This window comes from Callorhinchus milii, unplaced genomic scaffold, assembly GCF_018977255.1.
Source record: "Callorhinchus milii isolate IMCB2004 unplaced genomic scaffold, IMCB_Cmil_1.0 Scaffold3, whole genome shotgun sequence".
NCBI lineage: Eukaryota > Metazoa > Chordata > Chondrichthyes > Chimaeriformes > Callorhinchidae > Callorhinchus > Callorhinchus milii.
In genome coordinates, this window is record NW_024704744.1 from 32016609 (window position 1) to 32026723 (window position 10115).

Sequence of the window (10115 nt, forward strand, 5' to 3'; positions counted from 1 at the left end):
TCACGGCCTTGCTCCCTCCTACCTCTCTGACCTACTATCCCCCTACCTACCTGCCCGTACCCTCCGTTCCTCTGGCTCCGGTCTGCTCCACATCCCCCGCCCCAACCGCCCTACCATCGGTGGCCGGGCCTTCAGCCTCTCAGCCCCTAAGCTCTGGAACTCTATCCCCCAGTGCCTTCGCCTTGCCTCCTCCCTTTCCTCCTTCAAGGCCGGTCTCAAGACCTTTCTCTTTGACCAAGCCTTCAGCTCCCCTCTCGACTCTCTACCCCCTCCTCACTCCCTCCCTTCCCTCCCCTCACCCTGACCATTTCCCCCCTGCTCGGGTCCTGACCCAACTGTCCAGCGCCTTGGGACGTCCTCCCGATGTGAAAGACGCTCCATAAATGAAATCTTGTTGTTGTTGTTGTTGTTGCGCTAGCTGAAATACTGTACAATCAGTATGTGAGAGATGTGCAGGCAAACAGAAAGTAAAATGGAGCATCAGCACTAATGCAGTTCAATACACACTTTGGTTTATTTTTTGTTCTTTCATCTTCATTGTAAACAGATTTTTAAATACAGTATAATTCATGAAGAGGTCAACCCGCTTCTCCATTTTGCTTTGCTTCTCCTTTTCATTCAAGTTCCATTATTGCACCCCAATGTTTTCCTTGTAGATGGAAACTTGGCAGGACAAAATAAAGAACAAAGACGAAGCTGAGTCATGGCAACAACAATAAAATTACATTTTTAAAGCGCTGAGTCCTCCCACTGAGTCCTCCCAAAAGGAGTCCTCCCACAGGAATCCTCCCAGATGGATATAGATAAAGACGAAATGTTTGTCTGTGTGTCTGTCTGTGTGTCAATCTACATTCCATATTGGATCCTTTGGTTGCAAGTGAAGCTGCAACGGATACAGATAGTTTGATATAAAGCTTTATCATGTCGAAATGTCTCAAAGCACTTCACAAGACTTTTGTATACTGTGTAGCACAGAGACTGTAATTGATAATGGTCCTTACATTTAATATACTGTAATGTTTTTCAGGTCAGGAGAATATTTCAAACAGCTTCATAGGAATTACTGTAAAGTGTAGTGACTATATACTTTGTTGGTGAACACGACAGCCAATTTATGCACAAGCTTGTCCCATAATCAATTATTTTTAACTTGGCGATTTTTGGACAGGACACTGGGAGAAACTCCATTCTATTTTTGAATTGGGCCATTGGATCTTTAACGTCAACCTGAACAGGCACAAATAGGACTTTGTTCAATGTTGCATCCGAAGGAAGGCAGCTCGAATAATGCAGCACTCCCCAGCACTGAAATGGACTGTGAGCTCAAAGTCCTGACCTCTCAGATGGTCATCCTTATCACACAGATGACACTAACATTCTCGTTTTTTTCTTTACTAACATACTTTAGTTTCATGAAAATGGTGACCAACAGATTTTTAAAATCCAAACAAAGTGTCATATTTTGTCCCCCAATAGTAGCAAAGTGTTTACTCTGAAAGATCACTGCAAATGAGAACTAACATTTTGGTTGAATTTTCAGGGGACTGGTTGGGTTTTGATACTGGACAGTGGTAATCCAAGCATTGTCCTTCTCCCATGTTAAAAAGTGTTTGTTTCTTCACAATTTCTGCTAACTTTTATATTAAATTTAGTTCTTTTATTCTTCGCTGCTAAATAATCTTTAGCCTTCAGCAATAAACATAAGCCATGCTGGCTTTCTCCCATTACAATAAAATTCCCTGGAGATCCATTCCAGTTCTTGATAGTCTTACTGATAGCAGCTTTACAATAAATGGGTACTGTAAATGTTTGGTAAATAATCATCATCAAGACCCTGGATGGAGATCAATTAAAAAAGCTAATGCAATTCTATTCGTTATAACAAGAGGTCTACTGCCTAAAGACAAGGAGGTGCTGCTTATACAGATGGCTGGTCAGATCTAACTTGGAGCACGATGTTCAGTTTAGGGCACCCAATCAACCTAAGGAAAATAAACTGGGTTTGGATGGAAGGAGGGTGATCCAGCATCGATTGACTTGGGAAGTGAAAGCTGAGTTTTACTGAGTAGGCTGGGTAAATGGACTTCATTCTCTAGAATTGAGGAAATTGCAGGGTTGTATAATTGAGCTGCTTAAAAGGAACATAGTCATAACATTAGAGTGAAACCATTCTAGAAATTGAGGGGGGTTAGAAATATGGAGAAATGCAGGGGAAATGGGATTGAAAGATCCACCATAATCTAATAAAAGGATGGACAGACCTGATTGGCTGAGTGATGTACAAATGTTCCTACCTTCATAAGAGAGATATAAAATCTGTTTTTTGGACCTGAGCTGGGGATCGGAATTGTCACTGAAGAGTGGAGGGTGGTGGGGGAAGCAAGGTGATCGAAAACACGATCGAAGAGGAGGGTCTTGAGATGGGTCTTGAAGGAGGCAAGGGAGGGGGGGCGAGGTGGAGGGACTACGCGATTGAGTTTCAGAGGGTAGGGGCAGAGTGGCAGAAGGTCCGCCCACCAATAGTGGGGGATGTAAAACAGGCCGGAGCCTGCTGAGCGGAGGAAGTGGGCAGGATGGTAAGCATTTAGGAGGTTGCAGAGGTAGGAGGGAGCAAGGCCATGGAGGGCTTTGAAGATGAGGACCAGGATCTTGAACTGTATCTTCTGTGTGATGGGAAATCAGTGGAGTTGGGCTGGTGTGGGCAAGGACATGGGCTGCAGAGTTTTGGATGATCTGTAGCCTATGGATGGTGGCGTTGGGGAGGCCGACAAGCAAGGAGTTTGCATGGTCAAGCCTGGGTGTTATGAATGTGTGTTTGAGGGTTTTGGTGGCCTGTTGTGTCAGACAGTGGCGGAGCCGGGCAATGTTGCAGAGGTGAGGAAAGGCAGAGTGGTTCATCGCATGAATGTGGAGTAGAAAGGATAGTTGAGGGTCAAAACAAGATGCAAGGTTCTGGACTGGCTTAGTAAGATGCAGTGTGCATCCATGGATGTGATGCTGTCAGTGCCTGAGGTGTAGCGGCGCTGACGGGAGCCAATCAGGAGAGCCTCGGTCTTGTTCCTCCGCCTTTCCTCCGTATTCCACTTCAGTGGGACCGCACTCGCCTGGTTTGAGTCCTACCTCACAAACCGCCAGCAGTACATCTGCACAAACAGCTTCTCCTCCCGCTCTCACCCAGTCACCTGCGGTGTACCCCAAGGATCCATCCTTGGTCCCCTGCTCTTACTGATCTACATGCTCCCTCTTGGGGATATCATCCGCAGACATGGGGTACACTTCCACATATATGCAGATGACACCCAACTCTATTTTTCCACCTCTCTTTGTGACCCTCAGTTCTCTGATGTTCTGTTAGCCTACCTGTCAGATGTCAGGGGCTGGATGAGCGGAAATTTCCTTCAGCTGAATGTTGACAAGACGGACGCTAAACTCTCACGGCTCTCACCTCCTCCATCTACCTGACCTCCCACTAAAACTCCAAATCTGTATGCAACCTAGGCATCAGGTTCGAACCCCAATTATCCTTCATCCCCCACATCCAGTCCCTCACCAGCACCGCTTTCTTCCACCTCCGATGCATCGCCCGTCTCCGCCAATATCTCACTCCAAAAGCCGCTGAAACCCTGGTCCATGCCTTTGTCACCTCTCAGCTGGACTACTCTAATGCCCTCCTCGCCGATCTCCCATCCATTGCCATCCATAAAATCCAAATCATTCAAAACTCTACCGCCCGCACGAAACTCCGCTCCCCGATCACCTCAGTCCTTGCCAGACTGCACTGGCTGCCTGTCCCAGAGAGGATCGACTTCAAGATCCTCACCCTTGTATTCAAATCCCTGCACTCCTCTGCACCCCTTACTTCTCTGACCTCCTCTCTCCTCAAAACAGTACCCTTTGCCTTTGTTGCTCCGGATATGGCCTCCTCCTCGTCCCCTGAGTCCTCTGCTCCACCCTCAGTGGCCGTGCCTTCAGCCACTATGCCCCGAGGCTCTGGAACTCCCTTCCTCACTCCCTTCAACTCATTCCATCCCTTTCTATTTTCAGGTCTCTACTGAAGACCTTTCTTTTCGACCGCGCCTTTGGTCACCTTCCTCCCCCCCCCCGGCTCGGCCCCGGGATCTGTTATTGTGAAGCACTTTGAGACGCAGTCCGGCGTGGAGGGCGCTATATAAATCCAAGTTGTTGCTATTGTTATTGTTGTTGATGTTCAACTGAAGAAACTTAGCTCTCATCCAGGACTCTAGGCACAGTACACCCAGATTCTTGTGGTGCCTAGTCAGTTTCTTGTGTTAGAAAATGTGCAATGTGCAGGATGTGGCATCAGCAGTGACCTGGTTACTGAGAAGTTGGCCTTTTTTGCGCCTCACTTACAGAACAAATACTGGGATATTGGACATGGAATGAGGTTAGAATGGGGTTGCTCTGTACTTTATCCTGCTTCAGTGATCGTTTATCTCGACAAATTGTGTTTTGTTGGATATTTACCAGTGATTTCCTTCATGAGTCTCTTTAATGGGCTTCCTGGAAACTACATATGAATCCATATTTTCACATCATATTATCATTAAATATTTAGCAAAATAAGAACAATGTTTCACAATGGTTCACCAAGTGTGATAATAATTTTCTGAGAGGAGTTAAAATAGATGCTGAAGCAGTTATACAAACATATGTACTTCACTTCAGATTTATTGCCTTTTATGTCCCTTGAACTTTATATCTTTTCCAGTAAAATCATGCTACGTGGTTCTTATATCTAGCTCTTGTACGATCTGGAAAGCTTAATGTAAAATGATATTGCAGTGCCAGATGTGCAATGTGCAATTTTGTAAAACAATTTTGAGTTAAGTTGTCTGGGATATATATTTTAAGTTGGCGGTAACATTCACTCACTTTTTCAATTCTTACCATCTCATGCTTTGTGAATAGTTTATTGATCTTCCCTTTTGCATAATTGTTCATTCAGTCCTTGCTTTCACAGCTGGTCCTAAAAGTTATTGCAGAAAGCAGATGGTTATTAGTGTACATTTATCAGCATAGACTTTAAATCTGCATAAAAAATGCAGATTTAAAGTACTATCTTTCCACTGAACAATTTTCATAGAAACTCAGTTAGACAAATCAAAAGAAAGAATACTTGAAACAACCTTACAAAATATACTTTTATAGTCAAAATTGGCATTTTCAGAGTGAATCAGTTGCATACTTTTAGGAATTTGTGTTACTGCCACTTAATCTTTGATTAAATGATTATTTAATGGCTATTGTGGGTCAACGCTTCACAAATTTTTTTGGGAGGTCAGTCGGGTGTCTGACACATGCATCCAAACCAAACTGAGATTTCCATGCATCCCACCTATACATGGAATTCCCAGAGATAGATTGTTGGAATGGAATGCGCACTCTCTTCCTGGAGGGACTCATCCTGCTTACCTAATTCCAGAAAGTATGAGGCGCAGGTTGGCAAGAGCCAATACTTGGGGTCCCTGGAGTGTGTGTGGGACAACCCTACCTGTTAGGGCTTTGGCTTGCAGAGTTAATAGGAGCTGAGTGGTATATCTCCACTTGGTCTGTCCTTCTAAGTCCTGTTGATGAGCCAGGTTGGCTGTGCTGTCATCAGAGGTGTTGGCACAAATTTTGCTGCCTATGGTTTGTCTATAAAAAGAGTCATTATAGTTGATAGAGTAGTCGAGTTTGCATAATGTTAAGTTGCGTATTGTAAATTGTAAATGCCTACAGAAGAGTCTGGAAGTGATTGCAAGTACATATTGTTATATTGTTATAGTACATATAGTGTTATAATTTTGTCCGGTCCAATAGATTATAACGTTAAACAGATTCGACTATAAATTGCCTTTGATACTCCCTAAGATATTTGAAAATTAAAGAGCAGTATAACAATTAATTAATTTCATTCATCCATCCATCCAGCCATTCATTCATAATGCATAATATTTCCATTTCTTTCAAACAACTTTCAAATTGAAGGCTGGCAATATGAAATATACACTGAATTCATAATGCCCCTGTAAACTGAATTGGAGTAGTGCCATCTGGAGTAATTCAGAACTGCTACATAACTCCTGTCTTTTCTAATTTTGAATGTGCATATTTTCTTGCACAATCCAGTTTGTATGTCAAATTCAACAACAACAATAACAAAATTACATTTGTAAAATGCCTTTCACATTGGGAGGATGTCCCAAGGCATTGGACAATCCGTGTTTCGGACCCGAGCTGGGGGCCAGGATTAGGGAGGGTGGAGGGCAAGGGGGGAAGCAGAATGATTGAAAGCACGGTTGAAGAGGAGGGTCTTCAAATAGGTCTTGAAGGAGGCAAGGGAGGGGGCGAGGCAGAGGGACTGCAGGATGGAGTTCCAGAGGATAGGGGCAGAGTGGCAGAAGGCGTGGTGTGGTGTGCGAGGCGGGGGACGTAAAACAGAAGCCCACTGAGTGAAGAGACCGGGCAGGATGGTAGGGGGTTAGGAGTTCTCAGAGGTAGGGGGGAGTAAGGCCATAGAGAGCTTTGAAGGTGAGGGGAGGCCAACAAGCAAGAGGGTTGCATAGTCAAGCCTCAATATAATGAAAGCATGTATGAGGGTTGGCCTGCGGTGTGAGATAGTGGCGGAGCCGGGCAATGTTGCAGAGGTGGGGGAAGGCAGAGCGGGTCATGGCATGGATGTGGGGTAGAAAGGATAGTTGAGGGTCAAACAACACAAGGTTCCTGACTGGATTAGTAAGGTGGAGTGTGCAACCATGGATGGTGATACTGTCAAAGCCTGAGGTGTGGAGCCGCTGGCGGGAGCCAAACAGGAGGGCCTTTTCAGTTAGTTTGCGAGATTGACAAAACCATGATATCGGGACACAGGATATTGTATTTGGTGAAATGGACCGTTAATCATCGCTGGAAATAATTTAAATATTACAAATAATATTAATGATTTGGTCACTCAATCCACCACTGTTTGTGGGACACTGCTGTGTGCAATTGGCTGCCACATTTCGTACACAAAACTACACATTACAGTATATACTGTGAAGCGCTTTGAGACATCTTGACGACGTGATAAGGCGCGATATCAAATGCAAGGATTATTATTATTATTATTATTATAAACATCTGTGGTCACACTACCTCTCCAGGGAAGATTAGATAGATGAGGAAGGTGGCCAAAGGCGCGGTCGAAAAGAAAGGTCTTTAGCAGAGATCTGAAAATAGGAAGCGTCGTTAAGACGAGTTTTCTGTGGGCGAAACGCAGCAGCCAATTACGCCCAACAGCGTCCCACAAACAGCCAAGGGTGAGGGGTGGTGTTTGCACCAGAGGGGGACAGGGGGGCAAATAGGTTTGTAGCCCAGTCAACCAGACAGTAGCCCAAAACTAGCCCAACGTTGGGCGTGGGCCCTCCTGTGGATAGAACAGTGTCTGAGTTGGCTTTAGTGCTTTTGAAATTCGTGAGAAAAAGGGGCTTCAAAGTTGGGGGGGGAAAAAAAAACGCTTTGCAGGTTTAAACTTTAAAAAAAATTAAAAGGTTAGGCGCCCGCCCGCCCGCCCACCGGAAGCCGTTCTCCCCACGCACAGCAACGGCAAAAGCCGCCCAATCCGAGCGTGAACCCGCCCCACCCGGCCTGACCCGCGATGCTGAATCAGGTGTCAGTGCGCACACTCCGGGAGGCCCCGGGCGCACGCCTCGCGTCACTATGTGAGCGGTTTTGGCGCCCTGTCTCCAGAGCTCCCTGGTGGTCTAGTGGTTAGGATTCGGCGCTCTCACCGCCGCGGCCCGGGTTCGATTCCCGGTCAGGGAAGGCCGTCTTTTGTTTCGCTGCAAAACTTTCTTTTTTTTTAAAAAAAAGAGAGATAATCATTGAAAAAAAAACAGTTCAACCCTTTCAAACAAACCCAACCTTTTTGTGATGATAAATTGTCCAAGTTGCCATTTTTTGCATCACCCCACCCCACCCCCCTCTTGCATCGCCTTGAGTGGAAATGAATAAACTTTTAGCATTCAATCGAAAAAGACCACGAGGTGACCGTCGCTGCCGCAGTGTATTGCATGTTAAATTATTCAGGTGTTTTATCAGCGTGGTTTGCTTTTCTCTGGTCCGATTTGCAAACCCAATTTGAAAGGACAGGTATCCCTGTAACTCAACACGGTGTTGACTGTCCAGATCCTGTAGGGACTCTCTGTTGCCACCTGGTGCCTGAAATTGCTGTCTGCAGGGCTGCCATGAGCCTTGTGTTGCTCAGTCATTGCTTTCCTTCTTTGCTTCTCCAAAGACACATCATTAAAATGATTGTTCCAACCATAATTTACCCCCCCCCACCCCTCCAAAAAAAATCTTCCATTGGATACAATCTTCCCTCAGCGAGCAGACAAACTCTTTACATTTCCTCGGGCGCTCTGAATCTTTTCGGCCGCCTTCCCCGAGGTCACGCTTTAAGAACGTGGAAGGAGAATCGTCTCCTCCGGGCCATCCTTTCGCAGACCGCTCGACCGCTTTCGTGGATCAACCCATTTGAATTTGCTTTAAACTTTTTTTAAAAAAAAGGGTTCGGCAAAATTTCCAATGGCCATTTTACCATTTCATTTCATTTAATAAAATTTACCAGCAGCTCAGGAATCATGTTCCATGCAGTATTTGAAATTTGATCAGCTGAATTTATACTTTTCCCTAATATCCCATAGTCCCATAACTATCTTTGTATTTCAACGAGCTCTTTTTTTTTAAAAAAAGTATTAGTTGACCCAGTTTTCTACACAACTATAGAAATTATAGTACAGAAGGATGCTTTTCAGCCAGTTGAGCTGGTGCCACTTTAAACTATTTTGATTCAAATTCTCTGTTCTTTTTCCACACTTTTACATTCTTTTCAAATATTTATCCAATTTCCTTTCAAATGTTGCGGTCGTAGCCTCAGTATCAAAGTAACAACAGCAACACAAATTATATTTTTATAGTGCCTTTCATTACAGGAGGACGTCCCAAGGCGCTGGACAGTTGAGGGTTTGCACCTGAGCTGGGATTGGAATCAAGAGGGATGGAGGTCAAGGGGGTTGGGCATGGAAGGATGACTGAAGGCATTGTCAAAGAGGAAGGTCTTGAGATGGGTCTTGAGGTAGGCAAGAGAGGGGACAAGGTAACTAGATTCTGGGATGGAGTTCCAGAAGGCTGAAAGCACGACTGCCAATGGTGGGGTGGGCAGGGCAGGCAGGGCTCATAGAGCAGGCCAGTGTCTGATGAGCGGGCAGGTTGGTTAAGTTGTAATCGCAGAGTTAGAGAGGAACAAGTCAATAAATGAAGACTAGGATATTAAACTCAATCCTCCAGGGGATGAGAAGCCACTTAAGCTGGACAAGGATGGGGGTGATCGGCCTTCGGAGCTTGATACAAGAGAAGACCCAAAATGCAGAGTTCTGAATAATCTGCGTCTTGTGGAGGAAGTCATTCCATGTTGAAATACTGTACAAGCATTTCATGTTGCTTTGGGCAAATTGGCTGCCATTTTTGCCAACAAATACACAGTCATGATACTTTACAGCATATCCTGTGAAGCTCTTTAATATGTCTCGATGATGTGACAAAATGCTATATCAAATCTAAGGATTATTATACATAACCCTCTGCGTGAAAATATTTGTTCCAGTGACAATCCTGAGTTTATGCCCCCCTTCCCCTCAGTATTAATTCACCAATCAGTTGGAATAACTTTTCACAATTTATCTTTTTTAATTTCTTCGGAGTCATTACATCTTCTCTTCAAGTTTTTTAATAATAATAATCCTTGCATTTGATATGGTGCTTTAACATGTCGGAAAGACGTCTCAAAGCGCTTCACAGGATTTACTGTAAATGTGTGAAGATCAACCTCAGGCAAAGGTCAAACCCAGGCTCCTGTTCTCCACCACCAACCAGCATCTCAGCCCTCCCTGCCACACCTTGCAGATTCTTTCCTCCGACTCCCACTGTGAGGAAATGCTGAACTTCCTTGAGTCCAACATCGAGGGAATCCTCTCAGCTGCCACTGCCCACCCAACTTCCACCCCCTCCCTACCACCCCGCCCAACACTCCGACCACTACCCATCCCTCCTTCCACACCTTTGAACCTGTCACTCCC

The 10115-nt window shown here is 45.0% G+C and overlaps 1 long non-coding RNA gene and 1 other non-coding gene across 2 annotated transcripts; one reads left to right on the plus strand and one right to left on the minus strand.

Annotated features, from left to right (window-relative positions):
- Positions 1-461: 461 nt before the first annotated feature.
- LOC103182306 lies at positions 462-7208 on the minus strand. Its single transcript, XR_488304.2, has 4 exons — positions 7135-7208; positions 5513-5655; positions 4909-4987; positions 462-663 (listed from the first exon to the last, which is right to left on the minus strand). It is a non-coding gene; the product is annotated as an uncharacterized LOC103182306 (long non-coding RNA).
- A 523-nt stretch (positions 7209-7731) lies between these two features.
- trnae-cuc lies at positions 7732-7803 on the plus strand. Its single transcript has one exon. It is a non-coding gene; the product is annotated as a tRNA-Glu (tRNA).
- Positions 7804-10115: the final 2312 nt, after the last annotated feature.